The 19,011-nt window shown below is 39.5% G+C and overlaps 1 pseudogene; it reads right to left on the bottom strand.

The window, feature by feature from the left end:
• Positions 1 to 253: 253 nt before the first annotated feature.
• LOC140923943 (uncharacterized) overlaps positions 254 to 19,011 on the bottom strand; it is a 30,219-nt pseudogene continuing 11,461 nt past the window's right edge.

The following is a 19,011-nucleotide window of genomic DNA, read 5'->3' as shown; positions in this document are numbered from 1 at the left end:
ACGTATCTGTATCAATCAGTATCTTTGCCCTGTTTTGAGAACTTGATATAGGTTTTGAACACGTTTTGAATCAGTACATGTTCTCATGCACTGATGTATCAAGAAAGTTTCTTGTTTCCATTTCTTACTTTCAATCTGATCAAAAGTAATCTTACTCTTAGCGGTCTGATTGTTTCCAGTTTAAATTAATATCAACCATATCTAAACAAGGCAGAAAATAGTAGGAAATTAAACGAGAGCCAGGAACAGGCTAGCATAAGGCTCCCGTGTACTTGTAGCTTGTTTGAGACTGAAATTCTTACATCCTCCAGGATCGTATAACACTTTTTAAAAAGCTGATTTTTTAATGAAACGCGCGTTACATTTTGCAACAAGTAAACTAAATTCCAGGGAAACTAAAACATGTTATTGTTTTTGAGTATCCTCCTATGACCTGTTCGCCTCTGCTCGCAAATACTTCCCGCGCCACGAACGGCGACAAACACGTGGTCGTCTCTGCTTTCTCAGCGGGTCGACCACTATGCACATCCTCGAGTAGAATTTACGTACGCGGTAAGGGGCCAAAGAATTATAACGTGCAACCGCGACTGATGGGAGGGGGGTGTGGGAGATAAGTAATTTGACACAAAAAAGTTCAAAAGTCCTTTTAGAACCAAAGTTTGGTCCCCAATCAAAAATTTCTCGATCCGCCCCTGCGTGTTACATTAAAATCAGTATTAGAATTTTTCCGAACCGCATTAACGTAGTGTAAAAGGGATAACACACAACGTAGTGTATTTCTAAAATAAAGCAGATCTAAGTACGCTAAATACTAATTTCTTGTGGCAATACAATGTTAATCACTGAAAAAGTTAGTTGATGATATTAAACATATATTTCAACTCTTATGGAAGGCCAGTTGTGATAAGTGACGTAATAAAAGCGAACAAATCGAGCTTTCACGGCAGTAGGAAGGGAGTGTTTCACAATCGTATTTTGATCTGCGTTTCCTTGGAACACCTGGAAATTAAAAAGTGAATTAGTATAGCTAAAAAATGGTTTCACAGACATGAGTCACAAACACGAAAGCCGAATAATGTCAAAACTGCTATTGTCAAACGTTTTTAGTCACGACTTCTCACACTCTGGTCTTCTCCTTGATTTTATCCTCTTACCTTTATTCGATGAATACATGATTTAGACGCGTGTATATTTTCTCTTTCCAGCCAGTTTGCGTCAAGAGAACAGGGAGGGAACAGTATAAAAATAAAACGGTAAGTATTCATGATCCTTTGTCTCACCTTCTCTGCATTGTTCTCTTTGTAGGGGTTCTAAATGATTTCATCTATGGACATGCGTAAAACGTAGCTTGTTGTCCACTCATTAACTCTTGTTCCTTGCGTTGCTACAGCACATACAGATTGAATTGTACCCAAGTCAACTTGAAGATAATCTGTTCTGGGACCTTGTCGGGTTTTAGGGCACCATCCTCCATTGCCCCGCGCTTCATTAAGTCGACCGTAGTGTGGGTAATATCTTGCATCATAGTAGCTGCTAGCCGTCATTTGAGCATTTGGAATCTTGATCGAGTTTGCTACGCCTACAGGCTGACATTCTGGAGAAATAAGTTTGTAATCATAGTGCCATCATCATCATGATTAATTAAAATGCCAGTCAAAAACGTTATTGTTCGTTGCACCCAAGAAGGGCTTAGCCCCGAGATGTCTTCATTTATTACAGTAATCTAACCACTCTCTTTTTCAATTCCTTTTCTGACTATGGACACTACAAAACTTTGAACACCAGAAATATTTAAGGAATGTTATTAGTTAGTTCCTTGGAGCTAAGTAAGGATTTTAATACTTAGAACTAGAATTATATATTATTACAGAAACAAACAATCCACAAGAGATTAACTGCACGTCTCAAAGAACCCCAAACCTCTGTTCAGACTGTTCAGAGCAGACGAAATGGTGATTTTTTTGCTCAATATCAAGAATTTTGTAATACATTATACAGTTAAATTTTATCCTACCGGTGCAGGTTTCTCCATCTCCTGTATATCCAGGTTTGCAGGTACATGTGAAAGACCCAACGGTATTGTGACATTTTGCATTGACATCACAGTTATCAGAGTTACTTGAACACTCGTTCAGATCTAAAGGAAATAAAACTTTTCTTAATGAAAAAAACAGCGATTATTTTTTTTAAGCATAATGGAAAGATTAGTTAGAGGAAAGGCTGAGAATAGCAAGAACGGATGTGCCTATATTTCGTTTTCGTGTTAAAGTAAAATTGGGCTGTTCAAGTACCTTTCAGAAGAAATGAAGAGATTTGAGTTTGATAACATATAGATTTAGCCAGGGCTAAAAGCAAAGCCTCCGTTTCTATACTTATGATAAAAGCAATCAATATTAAACTAATAATATGAGCTTTAAGCCAAGAAGAAAAAAAGAAATGAGGAGCCTTAGGCATCAGTTCCCCTTCAGAGGGAGGGGCAAAATGATTAAGAAAAAATATCCCGAAGTTATTGTTACGGTATAATTCAACCGACAGAAAAATACAAAAAAACTCTCCTTAAATTCAACTAATTTAATTAACTATACTTCAAGTGATAACTACAACTTGGGAGCGACTCTCGCACAATACAACCTTACTACAAACTACTTAGAGCCTATTATTAACCTTCAGTCGCCACTGACACTAACTCACAGTAGGCACTGCTATCACCAAACGTCCTGGAGCCACTTGGAATGACTTAACTTCAAAGTACTCCTCAGCAAACTGCTATAGCTCTCCCAGCAGAGCTTCTCCTGTCAATCTCAGCCGTAACAATAACAACTAACTCAAAGCTCACTAAGCCCTTATATACAGTCATTTCATGTTCTAGATAGTTCTAAGAGCTTACAAGACTACTATTTTTGTAACATTACATTGTGAGTTACATCATCCAGCAGAATGTTCTAGACAGTTCTACTACGTGACAATAGAAAGTTCTAGTACAAACATCGCGTGACTGGAAAACTCCAGCAGCTTATTATTTACATTAGCTCTCTATAACACCCTCCACCTTCAAGAAAAGAAAGTTTGCAAAACTTTCTTGCAATAAACTCACGCTCTTGAGAGGCAGTCCGCAATAACATTTTCTTTTCCTTTGATTTGCCTAATGTCTAAAGAATATTCTTGCAACATTAAACTCCACCTTAGTAATCGCTGATTTTTGTCCTTTAATTTGTGAAGAAAAACAAGGGGATTGTGATCACTATAAACAACAATAGGCGAACTGGAAGAACTCACATAGACTTCAAAATGTTGCAGTGCTAACGCTAACATCTTTCTCTACAGTGGAGTAGTTCTGTTGAATCTTGGTGAACTTCTTTGAAAAATAACACACTGGGTGTTCCACACCTTCATCATCATCCTGTAACAGCACTGCACCAGCAGCCGCATCACTTGCATCCACGGCCAGCTTGAAGGGAGAGCCAAAATCGGGCGCTCTAAGTACAGGGGCACTTTGCAACATGGCTTTAAATTTCTCGAATGCTTTATCACACTTTTCATTCCAAATAAATTTTGCCCTCTTTTTGAGTAACTGCGTCAATGGTTCTGCGACGGCCGCGAAATTGGTACAAAACCTTCGGTAGTATCCAGCCATACCAAGAAAGCGCATCAACTGCCTTTTGCTCTCGGGTTGCGGAAAGTTAGCAATAGCCTCGACCTTAGCAGTTAATGGTTTTACTTGACCTTGTCCAACAACGTGTCCCAAATAAGTTACTTGTGCTTGGCAAAACTCACTTTTGGAAAGGTTGATAGTCAGCTTAGCTCTACTCAACCTCTTGAAGAACTCACGGATGATCCTTAAGTGTTCTTCCCATGTGTCGCTATAAATAATCACGTCATCAATGTCCGCCTCACAACCCTCAAGGTCTGCGATCACCTTGTTAATAAGGCGTTGGAAGGAGGCTGGCGAATTCTTCATACAAAATGGCATAACTTTGTACTGGTACAATCCATATGGTATGACAAAGGCTGAAATCTCCTTAGCGCGGTCCGTCAACGGAACTTGCCAGAATCCTTGGCTTTTCCTACTTTATCAATGCAGTCGTCCATCCTTGGGATTGGAAATATGTCCGTCTTAGTCACGCTGTTGACCTTTCTGTAATCCGTACACATTCGGTAACTTCCATCTGGTTTAGGAACAAGGATATACGGAGAACTCCAGCTACTGTTACTTGGCTCAATGAAATCGTTCTCAAGCAAATACTTAATCTCTTCCTTGAAATACTGTTGCTTTCTCGGATTTAGCCTGTATGGGTGTTGCTTAACTGGATCAGCATTGCCGACATCTACGTCATGATAAATCTGATCTGTCCTTGTAGGAACATCAGGAAACAGGTGCTCAAACTCCAGCAGAAGTTTCTCCAGGTCCTGTCGTTGACTTTGTGATAGGTGAGACAGCTTAGAATCGAAGTTCCGCAACACATCGGAGTTCGTGAGTCTTGTTGTGTCAGTGGGACTAAAAGCATTGCTACTAAGCTCGTTACTTAACTCCTCTTTAGGCTCGGTAACGACTACATTAACAGTTACAGGTTCTAAGGCTAGATCACTATTTCTCTCTTCGTAAGGCTTTAACATGTTGACATGACATAGCTGTGTCTGTTTACGCCTATCCGGAGTAACTATTATGTAATTAAGATCACTTAACTTCTTCTGAATCTCGTATGGTCCAAAAAATCTAGAGCGTAATGGGTTGCCAGGTACGGGCAACATTGCAAGGACCTTTTGCTCTGGCTTGAAACTACGTTCTACAGCAACTACATCGTACCTCTCTTTCATAGATTTCTGAGATAAACTAAGATTGGCTCTGGCTAATTCGCAAGCTCTAAAAAGCTTAGAACGAAAATCTGAGACGTACTGTAAAAGATTAGTGGACTCACTACAGTTAGATAATAACTTCTGTTTAAGCAACTTAAGAGGTCCTCTCACAGTGTGCCCAAACACAAGCTCGAAGGGACTGAATCCTAGAGACTCTTGCACTGACTCTCTTGCAGCAAACAACAGCAAATGAATACCCTCGCCCCACTCTTTCTCCGTTTCGAAGCAGTAAATCCTCATCATGTTCTTCAGAGTCTGATGCCATCTTTCAAGAGCTCCTTGAATTTGAGGATGATATGCAGATGACTTATACTGAGTGACCCCAAGCTCGTACATGACCTGTTGAAACACTCCGGACATAAAATTCGAACCCTGATCCGACTGGATAGAACTTGGAAGGCCCGCTAGTGTGAAAAACTTGGTTAGAGCTTTGACAATAGTCTTGGCTTTGATGTTTCTCAGGGGTATCGCCTCAGGGAACCTGGAAGTCGCACACATAATAGTCAACAAATACTGATTTCCAGACCTCGTCTTTGGTAATGGAGCAACACAATCAACGATAATTCTGCTAAACGGCTCCTCGACAGCTGGTATTGGCTTAAGGGGGGCTTTGGGGATGGTCTGATTCGGTTTCCCAACAATCTGACAGGCATGGAAGGATCTACAAAATTCTGCTACATCCTTTCTTACATTTGGCGAGTAGAAATGGTTAAGGATCTTCTCATAGATTTTATTGATGCCCATGTGGTCAGCTAGAGGAGTCTCGTGCGCCAAACTTCAAATCTCCTGCCTATAACTCTTCGGGACAACAATCTGGTACTTGACAGCCCACTCATCTTCTGCTGGAATATCAGGTGGCCTCCACTTTCTCATCAGCACTCCGTTCTTTGTAAAGAAGCATGCAGGGTTCTTTGACACTTCGCTTTCATCAACGACTCTCGCAAACAAGCTTGAAACTACTGGATCTCTTTGCTGTTCTGCAATCAGATGAGGCGTGGACATCTTGTCAGCCTGATATGCCAAACCGTCCTCGGTAACGTCTACCGCTGGCTCGGGGACAAGGGTTCTTGATGGCTTACTCTTCAAGGCTTCACCAATGATAGTGTCTGCTAATGTGACTTCTTCCTCCGCGCTTTCTTTCTTCTTGCCCATGGCTCGAGTTACAACACATGCTGGATACAAACCAGGAATTGCCTTCTCTACTGGATCAGGAGACTGTTCTAAACAAGGCTTATCCGCGACAATAGCATTAACAACAACTTTTTCTCCAGCAAGGTCATTTCCTAAAATCAGCTGTACTCCCTCAAATGGTAAAGAAGACTGTACTCCAACTTTGACGGGCCCAGACACAAGGTTTGAGGACAGGTAGACGGTATGAAGTGGTATTGGAGTGTATTCAGAGCAATTGACTCCCTTGATAAGAACACTCATTCCAGCAGACGACTCCTCAGAAAAGGACAAAGTGTCACTCAACAGCAAGGACTGTGAAGCTCTAGTATCTCTTAGAATCTTGATTGGTGTACAGTCGGACATATCACTTGATAATGACACTGAACCATCATGAATAAAGGGCTCAAAAATGTCCATAACAGGCTTCGACGGAACACCTATGTTACTTGACTGAGTCTTTACATTGTGACACTTGGTAGGCATATCTTCACTAAAAACAGGTAAAGACAGTGACGTAGCAATGAAACCAATTGGCCTAGGCTCGACACCATGCTGTTGTCGTGTCATTCTCCACTTTTCCGGGCAATTTGAAATCATATGTCCATCTTTTCTACAATAATAACAAGTAATTGTCTTGACGGGCTTGTTTGGCATGTTCTTGTTTTGCTTTGGTGGCTCAGAATTGAAACCGCGATTTGCAAGGGTGGTACCTGGATTCCGTTTTGGGTACCACTCATCACTCTGTCGACGTCTTTGATTGCCAGGCCAGCGTGGTGGTGTAGAGCGTGGACCTTGACTAGATGATGTACAGCTGGGCCGAAGGGGCTTGTCCACAAATGTCACCTTGTGACTTAATGAGAACTCATCTGCTAACCGTGCCGCGTCTTCCAACGTTTCTGCTTTCTGCTCATCGATGAACGTTCGGACATCACTGTGAATGCACCTCTTAAATTCTTCTATTAAAATTAACTGTCTTAACTTATCGTGACTTTTGTCTACCTTCTGTGAATGACACCATCGGTCAAATAACTGTTCCTTACTCCTAGCAAATTCTACGTAATTTTGATTACTTAACTTCTCACAGTTTCTAAACTTTTGGCGGTAAGCTTCAGGAACTAATTCGTAATCTGATGTTTTCTCATTGCTTCTTAACCTCTAGTTTCAAGTGTTTAGCTAATGAAATAAGCTCATCCTTCTTTAAGTCATAAAATGCATCTTCGCTGGGCTCTAACATAAACTGTTCTGGATCAAATTTTGACATTTTGCTTCACTCTGACTATCTCCTTCAGAAAACTATTTATCCTTAAACAATATATACGATAGATTCTACGGCCAAAACTTACTGCTCCCGGACAGGCCCCCAATTTCTGTTACGGTATAATTCAACCGACAGAAAAATACAAAAGAACTCTCCTTAAAGTCAAAATTTAATTAACTATACTTCAAGTGATAACTACAACTTGGGAGCGACTCTCGCACAATACAACCTTACTACAAACTACTTAGAGCCTATTATTAACCTTCAGTCGCCACTGACACTAACTCACTGTAGGCACTGCTATCACCAAACGTCCTGGAGCCACTTGGAATGACTTAACTTCAAAGTACTTCTCAGCAAACTGCTATAGCTCTCCCAGCAGAGCTTCTCCTGTCAATCTCAGCCGTAACAATAACAACTAACTCAAAGCTCACTAAGCCCTTATATACAGTCATTTCATGTTCTAGATAGTTCTAAGAGCTTACAAGACTACTATTTTTGTAACATTACAGTGAGTTACATCATCCAGGAGAATGTTCTAGACGGTTCTACTACGTGACAATAGAAAGTTCTAGTACAAACATCGCGTGACTGGAAAACTCCAGAAGCTTATTATTTACATTAGCTCTCCATAACATTATGAATATATGAAAGTTATATATGTGAACTGCGGGGTGAAGAATTATATGACAGAAGATATCGCAGTTATCATCGCAGTTATAGGCGCAACTTTCGAAACCCATACAAGCCTGAATTTTTTTCAGGCTTTCTTTTCATAACTGCAAACGTTGCGTCTATAACTGTGATGATCTACTTTCATACAAAAAAATATCCCGTAAACAAACCTGAATCGAAAAAATTGTGAAAGTGTAGGTCTCTCTAGTAGCAGCAATTTACAGGTTACGATTTCTAGGGTTAGTATTTGCGTCTTAAAGCGAAGACGAAAATCAGGCCGACTTAAGGACTTTTGTGTTCGGGTAAGCCCATTACATTTTTTTTTAAACGGGCCCCGACGAACACTTATGAGTTTAACCTTACATTTATACAGCCTCACAATATCTGATAGAAAGTTTTACCTTAAGGTTTACATTTTCTTTGAGGACAGACATATAATAGGAAAGCTAGGCGGCAAACGATAACCTTTAACCTACTCAAACTGTGCGGTTCGTGTTCAGGTGTTGTGCAGTACATGGCTGAGAAACGTGAGGTAGTCACACTACAAACTATGAAGAAAACGTTAATAAAACAGTAACTTACAACTGTTTTGTTTTTGTTTTTGTTTTTGTTTTTTTTTTTTCCAAAAATAAAGACAAACCCGGGCTCGAAAAGCCGACGAGTCTGTTATTAGAATAGAGGATAACTCTTACATATTTTAGATAAGCTCACTGTGTCAGCGAGAATATGAAGCCGTAAACAAACAACTGAAAACAAACTTCATTCATCAGCGGCTTCAGCTGTATTCAGGACACGAGGTTAATGGAAAAAGAACAGCACACTGCAACAATATTGAAGGGCAAGTAATGTGATAAGAGAGTGAATAGCAATTCAATGAAACTTGTACAAAAACAACACTTTAGTTTTAATTCAAGGATGGGGAGTAGCCCATCTAAAGGTTTTCTAAAAATCTTTCTGATCTGTAGTCTCACGATCGTGTTTGAGCTAATGCTATGAATGAACAATGACAGATAAATAACTTATTAAATTTCTTGAAAATTTTTATTCAAAAAACCCATAAGTTAATACTTGAAAGCAATTGGCATATAACACTAACTGGATCCTGGATCCGTTCACGCAAGTTAAATCAGCTGAGCACATGGCAAAAAATCAATTTCAAAGGGTGAGGACAAACCATGGACCCACACTTTGGACCGGGTCCATGGACCACTTTCATGGACTGGGTCCATGGACACTTTTTTAAAATAATGACGTGAAATAAACAAAAACAGAAATAGTGCAAAAATAAGGTTAAAACAACAACAACAGACAATGTCCGATTGATCAGTAATAATAATTAATTGTCCTAACATAGTGTAAGAAAGGGGTTTCGGTAGGCAACACGCGACTTTTACCTTAGCTTGTTCCAGTGAATTGTCTTCTCTGACTGGTAGATTATGCTTTGGAGGAAAATCTGGAGCAAATATGAGTTTTTGCCGCTTATTTCATACTGAGAGGTCGTGACGCGCATATTGACTTTCTACCTCTTTTGAAATTTTGCAGCTGATTAAGAGTGAATGTCTGTAATTATACTACAACATGGGAAATTTCTGCAATTTCATTGGCTTAGAGCAGTGGTATTTCAGCTTAATTTGAAATACCTACATGTGAAAATTACAAAACCCTTGTGGGTAGTAGTATAAACGAATAATAGCATGATTTGTGCGTGATATTTGGCATAAATACCACTCATGATATTTCAAAATTGTCTCAAATTTCACTCGCCTAACGGCTCGTGAAATTACGTATAACAATTTCGAAATATCACTCATGGTATTTATGCCAAATATCACTACAAATCATGCTATTACCTATACAAATCAAAACAAAAGGCTTTCCGAGAAAGTAAAAAACAAATTTGCCATGTTGAAAAAGTTTATTAGGTCAAAACTAAGAGCACTGTAAGCTTTAGCTCTTTAATGTAACGCTGGAGTATTTTGGAAACCGGACAGTATCCAGACACTTCAGTATAACATTGCAATAACTTTCCTTTGTTAGTCGCGAGAGCTCTGAAATTTGGCCCAGAGAAAATCTATTTAGTCCTTCATATGACGAAAGACAGTTTAACTTTTTTGCCCTTGTGTCCATCGCGAAATTAATATTTTTGCAGAGCTCCTATGTTGCCCAGTATCCGGACAGCTGGCCCAGTATCCGGACACAAAAATAACAACGTAATTGTACATAAATTTTGACAGGCAAGCGACTTACAAGCTTCTTTAATTTTGCACTAAGTAGTCTGGCAATCGATTCCAAAAATATAACCTAGCATCGTGAAATAATACGTGACAAATGACTGGGGTATGGTGGGGAACGCGAGTGGCTGTTAAATGGTATAATTCTTACTTCCTTGTCTAGGAACTTTTTCACTGATTTAAGGATTCCGTGGACATGCCGAAGCCGCGGTTTGCAAGCTCAATTAGCCAATCTGCAAACGACTGTTTTTCTTCATTTTTATTAAAAAAAAAAAAGCTTGGGGAAGGGACCTCAACCTGACGGTCAAAGGTCACTCTCGCATTTAGTCTGACCTGCATTGTTGATTTCTTCATGTTCAGCCTCATAATAAGCCTGATTTTCTAGCACTAATTGCTCCTTCTTTCACATCTCTTAATCCCTTTGTGACATTTTTCAGACCATTGCAACCCCATTCTAGCAATCACAACTGGGGAAAGTATGAGAATTCCAGGTTCAACTCCGACGCTTTCGGTTATATATAAAAAAATGCAGTCACGCGAACCAAGCCGTGCACACGATAAAGTCGCCTCTGAATGAGTGAAGAAAATTTCTATACGGAGTTGAGTAGAATGACATTTTACGACTATATCATCTATCCTAAGCCTTAATTATAGTTATAGATATGAAACAAATCTTCTCCGGATAATGTACACAGCTAATTCATCGATTCTGTACAGCAAAGAAAAAACTTTCCGGATACTGGGCACCTGACATCAATACTTAGTGAATGTTTCTGGCCTCCGTTATTCCAAACAAATCAAATTTCAAGAGGAATTAACAAACTTTCTGAGGACCTGACTTCTTTAAGTATCTTCACTTTAAATATAAAACAGTTTCTTTGAAAATATCACATATTACCTACCTTTTTCTGAGCAGCACTAATTTTACTGCGCAGTAAACAGCGTAAATATGAGCCGTGAAAAGTTTACTCGCCTGAACAGAACGGCGTCTTCTGCGACTGTTTCGCATGCTTTAAACTCGCCAAAACTTTCATCTTAAAGCTGAAATGTTCAGCTTTCATTCCAAATATTTCCTTTACCGAGAACTGAAAAGGACGCTTCAAAAATTGAGTTTTTGTTTTAAATGTCCGGATACTGGTACCGTCCGGATACTGGGCAACATACTGCACTGTGTCTGTCTAGAAGTCGTTTCCATCTTTCTTCCGTTTGTCCTTGTGAAAAATACTGCAAAAGGTAAAGAAGCTTTTCAAGGTAAGTTTGTTGTCATTGTCGAAGGATTCGCTCGTTAATTGTTTTTGGGAAAACCTCTCTTTCTGCCAGTTCATTCTCGTCTTCAGTTGTGATCTGCGTTAACATTTTCAAACACTGACTAGAATTGTCTTCCTCGGTAAGGTTACGATTCAGTTTCTACAACAGCTTCGTTCTCATTAAAACAAAGCAAGGTAAAAAATTTGGAAAGGCAAAGTCAACATCCCAGTCCTCAGGGTTTACATACATATTTTAAAGTTTATTCGGTGGAAATTAAGAGCACTGTAAGTATTCACTCGTTAATGTGACGCTGGAGTCTTTTGAAAACTGGACATTATTGTGTCTGGCTCCAACTCTCTTCTATCTTTCTTTCGTTGGTCTTTGAAAAAACACTGCCAATGGCAAAGAAGCTTGTCAAGATGATCGGGTGCAGATATGTTTGTTATCATATTTGTTGAAGGAATTACTCATTTTCGCTTAGGCAAAACATCTCGAATCTCTGCCAGTCGATTTTCGTCTTCTTAACTATGTACTACGATAAAAATTTTCAAACACTGACTAGGATCCTCGTCGATAAGATTACGAGTTAGTTTCTTCATCGCCTTCGTTCACAAATAAACACAGTTTAAAATGTTGAAGGCCAAAGTCAACATCCAAGTCTTCAAGGTTGATAGGCGTCTTATTTAAATTTTTTGGTCCGTCTAGCAAGTTACGGACCGCAAATTGACCAATCGTATTAATATGCGAGGGGGATAAGTGACTTACCCCCCCCCCCCCCCCCCCCTATATAATACATAATCCCCTCGCATTTTAATTAGTTTTCATAAAAAAACAAATTTACAAATGTTTATTGGAAATATTAAACACGACACTATAATTTCTAAAATTAAACTGAGCTGCGTTTCTTTTGCGCCACATTCGCGGATTTTTTTAGTTCTTGGTTCATCGATTTCCACAGCCAGAACGACAGTCTGAAATTGAACAGCGTCTTTAAAATTCTACGGTTCCACGAAAGTGTCGCTGTCATGGTAAGGTGTTCCGTTCTTTAATCAGTCATCCCAAACTCGTGTACTCCATGAAGACATGTAGTTGACCTCTTTGTGTTTTGTGGTATTCTTGCTTCATTCCTCGACTGAATTTCCTTGTCATGCCCCGCTACAGTATAAGTGAATCTTCGCCCGGAATCTTCTTTATCTATAAACATGCAGGTTGGTCGAAAGATCCTTGGTGCGAAAACTGAAATTGTCAACTGCTTGCTCGTTGTCTGCTTCCGAAATGAAGAATCAAAATTGTTTTCCGAAAACTCATTGCAGTACCGCCATTAATGCTGCTTTAGTTTGAGTAATAAACAGCTCTACTTCTGATAGATTTGAATCGGTCGACACTGCTACGCTCTTTAGGTAGTTTCTAGCATTCAATACGAACAACTAATTCGAAATGCAACTTTGAGAAACTAACATAATTAGAAACTTGTGAATCCCACCAGTGCCAGCATGGAGTGTTAAAAAACAAAAGAAAAATGAACAATAGAGACATTTTTGCATCCCTTGAGGAATCCTCGCCAATGTAAAAATAAGCCATTTATCGGCCTTCAGCTCGTGGTTATGTGATTTATTCCCCTCGTGCGTTGCCCTCGGGCTGCGCCCTCGGGCAACGCACGAGGGGAATAAATCACATTACCCCTCGCTTCAGGCCGATAACCCTTACATAACTTGTAAGTGAGTGCGCAGTTAAATCAAATTAAACAAATATTAGTCGGCATCTATACAGTCAGAAAGTGGCAGAACATGCTGAAATTCAGTTTCAATGCACGTAAACGAAAAAAAAGGGCTAAAAAGCTCCGAAATTTAACACAAACCCACGAGCCCACTACCGCATTTTCCTCACTTGCTTGAGATTCTGCCAGAAGTTTCACATCGCTTCTTACTATTTTGAAGTAAAACTGCGCATGATCTAATTATCTGCAGGAATTTCTTAAAATGAATTACATTTAGTCTTCGTTTTCCCCCACCAAAAGATAAGATCAGCTCAAGTAACACTGACCTGGGGTTCACCTGGTCGTATCAAATTTCCATAACCGTCACGCAATACTTTTGAAGCACAGTTTTAAAAAAAAAAAAAAAACAATTCTTACGCCAATTAAAACATGAAATAAGAAATTGTTTGAAAACTCTGCTTTCCAAGTACAAAAAAAAAAGATTAATGACAGGTGCATCACGGTATTTTGAATACATTAGTGAAACATTTATTTCTACATTCAAGAGGTAAAGTAGCACAGGGGTTAAAGGGGCTGTGTCACGGCAGTCCAGTTCATTTTGTTTAATTTTGCCAATTACTCGCCCTCAATCGCTACGGAACTTAAAGTAAGCAAAGAAATTACAGGTAAATGACAAAATCAGAGATCCGTGACAACCTGAAATATTTCTCCTGAGCATTATTTTTGAAGTTTCAAGCAGCAGGGATCCCGGGTGGGGAGGGGGGGGGGGGTTACTTCCATATATGGGCTATATAGGTATGTGCCGCTGTGAAGGGTATGGTTTTCAAGCAGTTTACTCTAGGATAGCGTATATAAATTAGAGCATTTGGGTCTAGAATAGGGTATCATTTTTCAGGAAACCAATCAGTTGGTTGAAGGATATTTCGTTTCACCGAAACGAAATTTCGCAACGAAATTTCGCCTCACGCCGCGAAATTTCGCTTTGATTAATAATCACCTTGCTTGCGAAATTTCGCCGACAATAGTCAATAGAAGCACCTTTTTTGTCTGAAACGAAAGTTCGCAATTTGATTGCCGAAATTCGCGTAATTTTGCTTATTTCGGAAAATTTCGTTTGCATTTCTTTTGCACAGTACTGTATATACAGCTATTTTGAGAAAGGTTGTCGGAAAAAGTACACGCGACAATCCCGAAAGGTATTGTGGGTGGTTTTGAGTGCACTGTTCTTCAAAGAAATTTGAAAGAATGGTACGGGAGTCCACGGACATATGTTTGCGAGTGCTAAAGGAAAGCAACAAAAGTAGGTTCGACTGCTACAGTCGTCAGAAACAGTGTATTGAGCATATCCCATATTACCTTTCGGGATTGTCGCGTGCACATTTTTTCCGACAACCTTTCTCGAAATAACTGTATTGATTGCAATGATTGCGGCATGGCACAGTATACATATTTTGATTACAAAATTACATTTACACCGTGTTGAACTTTCTTAAACCGCGAACATTAATTCCTAGTAAGCACTGTACCGTCTTTTTTGCGAATCGCGAAAAAATATATATTTCCGCAAAATACTATCGAAACAAGGAAGGAGGACACCTGGTCGCTACCCTGCGAGCAGAGGCTACATTTTCGCGGTATGAGCTGATGTTCGAAAAGTAGCTTCTGCCGACAACCGTTCAAATCCGTCCAGAAATCTGGACGAATAAATTTTAAAAAAAACTTTTTTTTTTTGTTCTTGACCGGTTTAGAGCATTGCGTGAGTCTTGCGTCAGCGAATGGACGCTGACCATTATTGCGCCTTCATGCATCCCTTCACGCCAAATTCTCGCATACGAACGCGGATCAACGCAGCTCAAACGTAGCAACAGGAAAAGTTCAAAACAATTTCAAAAATCCCTGTTTATGTATTTAAAAAAGCGTCGTCAACAACTTGAATAAGCTCTGTATTTCAAAGCTGTCGGAATACCAAAACAAGCTGCTGCCGGTGCTTCTTACGGAACCGTGTAAAGATCGTTAATTTATCATAATTATGGTAGTTCTTGTTTGCCAGGAAAAGAAAATGGATACTGCGATGATTTTAGTTGTGTCGCCTCTCAATGCAAGGGTAAATGCACTGTTTTAAGACACAGATGGGAACCGGAATGTTCAAAAGAATCATCGATCAGTCAGTTCTTTTAGTGGAAAAAGCAGAAAAAAGCTTTTAGCGGAACACTGATTCGGCCCTCAAGGACTTCAACCTGGTTGGTTTCTTCACGGTGGAACGCTTGTCCTGTTCTAAAAAGAAAGAGACCAAAGCGGCAAAGTTTTTAAAGAATTTTCAGGTGCAACTTGCACATTAATGGTCAAAGAAGTTCCGTTTTTGAATGGAAATTGAAGTATTTATAGTTGTTTCATAGATGTTTTATACGACTTGAGATGGATTTTGGCGTTGACATTTGATGTCTGCGGCAGCTTTTACTTACTTGAAATGATCCACGATCCAGTTAGTATTACACGAATTCCTTTTAAGGATAATTAAAAAATTATGGGTTTTCGAATAAAATTTTTCCATAAATAATTTTTCTGACTACTGTTTTGTCAATGTTCATTCATAACATTAGTTTAAAACACAATCGTGAGACTAAGCATCCAATTTATTTCAAGCATCACTTCTGCGTAGCGTTGTCGGCGAATTTCATTATTCACTTTGAGCACAACTATGGTTTACTGGATCTGCTTATGATAGATTAAAAATAAGAAAATTTTTGAAAGCTTATTTGCGCCCTAAGTTATGGTCACGAAACTGCCGTTTTTTTAAATGAAAACTTCGTCAAAACGCGCCGGTGGAGTAGTCTTTATAACAGTAGTAGTCGGTGGAGTAGGGTTATAACAGCGCTCCGAAAAAACGTTTTAGAACATTTTTCCAGCTTTTGATATTAGCGTCAATGCGTCTGTAGCAATTTTTACAAACGCGTTAAGATGGTTTAACTCTAGCTGACAGATCATAACATGATCTCTTACTATGACTAAAAAACTTCTTTAACATGAGTGTATTACTATAGGTAATACGGACCTTAAGTTAGGGTGGACGGTAAAGTGGAAGAAGGCAACTGGAAATAAAAGTTGCCCGATTTGGGACAAATTAGCATATATCTCAGCCGTCCAACCTACGTCGTCTGCACGTCGCGACGGTGAGAAAGCTGAGTGCGGCGGTGTCTCGAGAACGTGAGTTTTTTATTCGTGTTTTCGTCTTCAAAACATCTTTATTTTAACAGAATACTGCTTTAATCTGTTTCTGGAGTGTCTAGTTTACTTCAAATGGTAACCCTTTTTTAATTACTTACTTTAACACTATTTTATGATTGATATAACAGCAGCAAGTGGTACAACTGCAGGATTAGAATTCCCAGCGATAAAATAATCACATTTTAAGAAGTATTCTCTCACCATATGAACATCGACTTTTACCCTTTTTTTCATTCACGAAGTTTTTAGTTCCGTTTTTTCTGCTTAAGTTGTTGGCCAAAATGAAATTACGTGTTAATTGATTAACATTTATTCGACAAAATAAAGACCTTTATAAAGCAGGATGAAGAAACTTGTTTATTTTTGCGCGCAACTTGTCAATCCTATTTAATAATTTGTTCTTATTTTAATGAAGATGGAGTGGACTGAAGATCACGATATTCAGCTTGCTAAAGAAGTTCTTCTTGTAAGTGAGCACTACCGCTTCAAGCCTAGAGCTGTGTAGGCTCGATTACCAGCCGTAAGAACTGTGAAGCGTGCGAAAATTTGGCAATACCTTGGCAATAGGCTCTGTGGAGCGACGAACATTCACATTCGCATTCTTAAACCTTCAATAAAGTTAAGAAAAGTCTTTGACCGTCACCTCTACTGAAACTTAAAGCTTTTTTCTTTCGCCAAGTCGACGTCGGCCCTCCCCAACCTGTCGAGGCCAAAGTCACCGTCATCTGTATAGCCGTCCACCTAAACTTAAGGTCGGTAATATTAAAGCCGGAAAAATGTGCTCCCCGCAAAACAGACAGAACTTACTACAGTTGATAGCATAAAAATACTTTCCTAAAAATGACTATCCGTGGAATTTTTGCAGCTAAAATACTTAAAACCAGAGGGGGCGAAGCAGAAAAACAAAACAAAATCTCGAGGAGCGGTAGTTCGCAGGTAGTTTTCGCAAGTTTGATTCCCGCGAAACCCACGCAGATTTGACGAACCAGTTGCTTGCGGGTGAATTGCGAATCGCGTGACGAATTTTGCGCATGCACGATAGAAAATTGAACGGTTGTCGGCAGAGGCTACTTTTCGCACACCAGCTCATACCGCGAAAATGTAGCCTCTGCTCGCAGGGTACCTGGTCGCAGGTTACCATTCACAAGAAATGAGTGCCAGTCAGTGTAGTAAAAAGGCTGGTATTCCGGCACTGTTTGCACGAATACCCAATTTTCCACTTTTTATTTCAACTGCATGACTAAATAGTCTTCTGAACAAGGCTACACATGATACCTGTGATTTGCATAATCATACTTACCCTAAACTCCGTCCAGAAAAAAATCTGGACCGGAAATTTTGGAAATTAGAAGGAGTTGTTTATCTGGCCATTGAAACTGACGTTGATCGAGACAACTGTTCGCTGATCAATTGGAAACTTCAACAACCCACTGGGCATTTGGCCATCACATGTGCCAGGGGAAGGGGTAGGGGAGGGGGGAATTTGACTATTGCCTAGGTGGAGGGAGGAATTTGAACTGAAAATGTGAGTGAGATGGAGGAGTGTAAAGGTAAAAAAACAAAAACGACTTTTTAGACAAATAGCTTGTTCGGTAAGGACTTTAAAAGTAACACACTACATTAGGACTGCAAATTTGAAGGTATGCTGTATCTGATGTATCAGAACGAGATCGAGTGTTATATTTTTGTAGTTGATTGCCGATCAACATCATGTGAAGTCCGGAAAATTACGGTTCTTAAGGTCTTTTTTGCGAATTCACAATCTGCAAACATTTATCCTTTGGGAGAAGCATTTGACCACCACATAGAGCTTATGTAGTGGAGAATTTGAACACAGGACAGGCTGTTTTAAAAAGTTTAAATGCGCCGAGGTTTCGAGGAGTTGCCCAGGCCTGTTGAAGTATCGAGGTCGTCAATCGATCGGCACATTACCTCGACTTTAGAAATAGGAAGAGACGGTATTTTTATGTTATTATCAAACCGCCACCAATTTCTTTCACTTTGTACAGAACTCAAGAAATTTTATATAGCCGTATCGCTGAGTTTTGAAGTCGCGTTGATGTCAGTGCCTGCGTCGATATGAAAAAACACCGAGACTAATTAGACGAAGCGAGTGTGACTCAGTCATGATCAGTCATCACACAGTCATTCTTTATTCTACAGTTATAGCCCAGAATGAAGGCAACACTTTGAAAAACACACTATTTTCGCTTACGTGTATGATTTAAACAACACAATGACGTTAAATGAGCCAAAATTGTCATTTATCTGATTTATCTATCTCGAATCTATCGCGTGACGCCTTGTTGTTGGTGACCTAAATTTTATGGAAATTTAGTTGGCAGTTGCTCGAAAACTTTACAAGATCCCAGAAAAACCGGTGAGGGTAAAAGGCGGAATGAGTTTGCGGAATTGCATGTGGCAAGGCTTGCGGAATGACATAATTATGCGGAATTTAATTTATGGAAAATGGCGCAAAGAAAGAAATTCAACAGGAAAGCATGCGCGCGTTTCTGCCGCGCTATTTTTGGCGCCAATTTGAGCGAGCAATCGATTTGCTGATCCATTTATTACTGCTATTAAAGCAAGGCTAAAATTGAAACACAGCTGATACACGAATACTTGATAAATCA

The sequence above is a fragment of the Porites lutea genome, chromosome 14, assembly GCF_958299795.1.
Source record: "Porites lutea chromosome 14, jaPorLute2.1, whole genome shotgun sequence".
NCBI lineage: Eukaryota > Metazoa > Cnidaria > Anthozoa > Scleractinia > Poritidae > Porites > Porites lutea.
This window is presented reverse-complemented; position numbering and strand designations above follow the sequence as displayed.